The sequence below is a fragment of the Larimichthys crocea genome, unplaced genomic scaffold (genome assembly GCF_000972845.2).
Source record: "Larimichthys crocea isolate SSNF unplaced genomic scaffold, L_crocea_2.0 scaffold82, whole genome shotgun sequence".
NCBI lineage: Eukaryota > Metazoa > Chordata > Actinopteri > Sciaenidae > Larimichthys > Larimichthys crocea.
Genome location: NW_020860793.1, coordinates 19678 through 23600, shown reverse-complemented (window position 1 = coordinate 23600; position 3923 = coordinate 19678). Strand labels below are relative to the sequence as shown.

General features: G+C 42.6%; 1 pseudogene; it reads right to left on the bottom strand.

Annotated features, from left to right (window-relative positions):
• Positions 1-2036: 2036 nt before the first annotated feature.
• Positions 2037-2677, bottom strand: LOC113745488 (tripartite motif-containing protein 29-like; annotated as a pseudogene).
• Positions 2678-3923: the final 1246 nt, after the last annotated feature.

Genomic DNA, 3923 nt, shown 5'->3' with positions numbered 1-3923 from the left:
AATCCAAAGCCTATTCCAATGGATGCAAATGGGCCGCAGTCCATTTTGGGCTGCTGGGCAAATGTTGCAAAGGCTACAAAATAACAATACCTACATACAAAAAAACACCGGAGGCCACGGCCAAATGTGGCCGAGATGGACCGCCCATCTGGCATTTGCCCAGTATCACGACTGCCAGTCTGAGCCTGCACTGGGTGTTGTGGGGCACTCCTGTGAAGTTGAAGGCATGCTGGGTTGGCCGAACTTTTTGTCAGGAAAACGGTATTAGTCAGGGGTATCAGGGGGATTTGGCCCGTACACACAGTGTTAATGTGTCCTCATAGTTATATTGATTGCCAACGAGATTGTGAGCGGACTGACTCGTTGTCACTCACTTTAATTTATACTCAATTTATTTATTTATTTATTTATTTAAAAAAGGTATAAAAGATCAATTTACCGTTAAATAATGTGCAACAACTTCAAAAAGTTATTGACCATATATGTGTTAGATTACAATCTGGTCTGCCCAGCAGTGTGGAAGCCATAAAAGAGTTTTTTGGTCCGTAGTGTCCCTGTGCAGCCCTGTCTCTGTGAAGCACATCAGCTGCATTCATACTCTGCATTTTCAGTGTTTTCCTCCAGATTCAGCTGGTATTATGCGTGGTATTATCGGTTCCCCGGAGGTTAACAAAGGCAGCGTGTCCAGGTGGAAGCATTTAAAAAACACACGAAGAAAAACACGAAAAAGCCACAAAAAAAACCTCTCTAAAAAGAACCCCGTTGGGGGGCGGACTCCACAGAGCCACAGCGAAGAAAACAAAAACGACAAAAGTCCAAAAGTGACCTCAAAGGCTGGAGGAGCGCAAACAGGCAGCGTGCAGCTTTCGCACATGCGCACTAGGAATGATGATGATGTATGTATGATGTGATTTATGTAGATAAATGTCCATTTAAGTGAGTTATCATAATGGTGATTAAAACTGTATCTAATTTGTGAAAGCCCTTTCTGCCTTCTGATCCAAATAATTCTTCACTTTAGCTCCAGTCTACTTGACATCACAAAACTCAGCTGTAGCTCCAAAATAACAAACACCAAGTCCAGCATAGAGCGGCTGAGTAAATGTGGTCTGGACTCTGTGGAGGACAGTCGGCTCAGGTGTAGAGATACCATAAATATCAGAATACCTGCTTTAAAGTCCAAGAATACTCCTAATCTGGGGGACTGAGGGGCTGGGATAGGTGTTCTGTTACCGTCATGTTTGAAATATTAATTACCTTTGGATAGACACTCCAGTACCCAAGATTGTCGTTGTTTCCAAATGCACTTTCCTCTCCCGTTCTGGCAATATCTTATAGGCAACTGCTACCGAAAGTCCTAATCCACTCCATGCACTTCCCAGTAACAGCGTCCAGTCAGCGGTTTTCTACTCAGAACCTGAGGCTTATCAATGAATCTGTCTGAGTGATTACAATATGACTGTTCATCTCTTCCAAGGCTACTTTTCTGTTCTCTTCAGAAAATACCAGCCGCATGTTTGCTGTGTTTGGATCAGTTTTAACTCATGCTTGTAAACTGCATAATGGGAAAATTCAGTTCTCGTCTTGGGGTCTTGTGCAGTAAAACTTCCACTCCAGTCACCGTCATTGAGATTTTTTCCATTCCTTAGTATTAGTTTTCAGTAGTTCAGCTCTGGCCTCTGACACAGCTGTTGTCACATCTTCAAAATATCGCAGAGGGCTGTATTGGTCTTCGGTAAGAGGTGGATTTCCTGAGACGTGACAGTGAGAAATAATCGTGCAGAAACTGGGTTTGATCCTCTGTGCGTGAGAGCTTCTCCAGATCAGCGTCTCTCTTCCTCAGCTCACCGAGCTCCTGCTCCAACTTCTCCTGAAGCCCTTTGACTCGATCACTTCAATTGCCTGCTGGGATTTGATTTCACACTTGACATGAGATTTTTTCCCTCCATGAGATGGACCAGCTCAGTGGACTCTCCTCACTGTCCTGCATAGCTTATCAGCAGAGCGATTTATAGCCTCCACCTCCTGCTGAATCGTCACATATTCTCTCTGTCTTGGATTCTTTGTTGGATGTTTCTCCGTTCGGCCCAATCTCTCCTTTTCTTTTTGTCATTTCTGCTTCAGCTATGACAGTGCTGTGTCCTTTATGTTCATCCATGGAGCAGAGGTAAACAGATACACTTTTGATCATCGTGACAAAAAATCTTATCACCTCATTGTGCCGAGTACAGTGTTCTCCTGAAGCTTTGCAGAAGCTTCAATCAGCTTATGTTTCGAATGGAACCACTTCATATGAGGCTGGAGGTGTTGCTCACAGTAAGAAACCTGACACTGCAGACAGGACTTGGTGGCTTTCCGCTTTCTTCCAGTGCAGCAATCACAGGACACATCTTCAGGTCCAGCATAGCAGTGATCAGCTGGAGCAGCTTGGAGTCCAGTCTTCTTCAGATCTTCCACTAAATCAGCTAAAATGGTTTTTCACCAGGACGGCCTCGGTATGAAGGTCTGTTGCACTGGGACAGCTGTGGATCTCCTTCCGATCCTCTTCATCCCAGCGCCTTTAATACAGTTCACAGTAGCTGTGTCACACGGGAATAGTCACTGGATCCGTCACTAGATCCAGACAGATCGAACAGCAGAGTTTTTCCTGGTTGAGCTGATCTCCTAACAATGCCATTTTTCTCTCACTGAGAGTGAATCTATAAAGTTTGTGAATATCAAACGTCCAAGAGGAAGTGTTTTTCAGTTTGTACCACTGTCACTTTAAGACAGTGTTAACAATCAACAGGAAATGAGGACTTTAACTTAGACTGGATGAGGGACTGCCGGCATCTATCTGAATAAATTTATATTTAGACCTGTATTGTAATTGTCTACCCTAAATGACACACACACACAGATTGAAGTTTAAAGAAGGTATTATCATAAAGTCCTTAAACCACAATTGAAGCATAAATATAAAATAAAATAACAAAAAAAAACCTCTGAGATCTCAGATATTGAAAAGTAAATTGTCCCAAAAGTTCATAAATGGAAAAAATGGGCCCAAATAAATAAATAAGATAGAGTGCACTCCAAGTCCTACCGCCTCTTTAACAGTGAATGTCCAATGGTGAGTTGCAGTGGAGATGAAGATGTGGATGAAGATATAGATGCCCCCCTTGTCCAAAAGCTAGCCACCAGGATGGAGACGGAGATGGATCACAGAAGAGGAACGAGGAACGCAGGACCCAGGTGAAGGACTAAAAAAGAAAAAACAGCCTACACAACCATGCAGAAAAATGATCTCATTTAGTCCATAATAAAGGTCATTGAATGTAAATAGATACATTACTGCTTTTCAGTGTCAAAATTCACTTCCTTTACTACTGCCATTTTCCATGAATTCTTAATATCCATATAACTCAGAGTAACCTCAGAATTCACAAGCATTTCAAATAAACTCTTTTTTTTCATATTTATATCAATGAATAGATTCATTTTACTATTCACAACAGTGCAAACAACATTTCAAACTCAACACATCATCAGCTTAGCTGCGTGAATTTTCTGCCAGGCCTAACACCGTTTATGACCACACAACCATTGTTGTATTGTTATACCATGTAACCATCGATCGTTACTCACCGGGAAATCAATCGTCTAAACAAGTTCACGTCGTCCTACTCGCGCTCGCTGGTAGTTCTTCTCTTTCAGTTTCATTACTTCTGGGTTTTTATCACTTCAGTTCTCACTTTTCCTCTTTCTTTCTTCTCTGTCTTGTCTTTCAGCATCCACTCCCACCACCATGCATCGGTCGAGAGGACTGGCAGAGGATTGGCGGTAAGGTAACATGCACACACCTGTCGGCTTTTGCTCACTGAAAACAGGTTAACAACTGCCCACTCCATTAAAGGGACAGTAACACATTTGTGGTTCCGTTT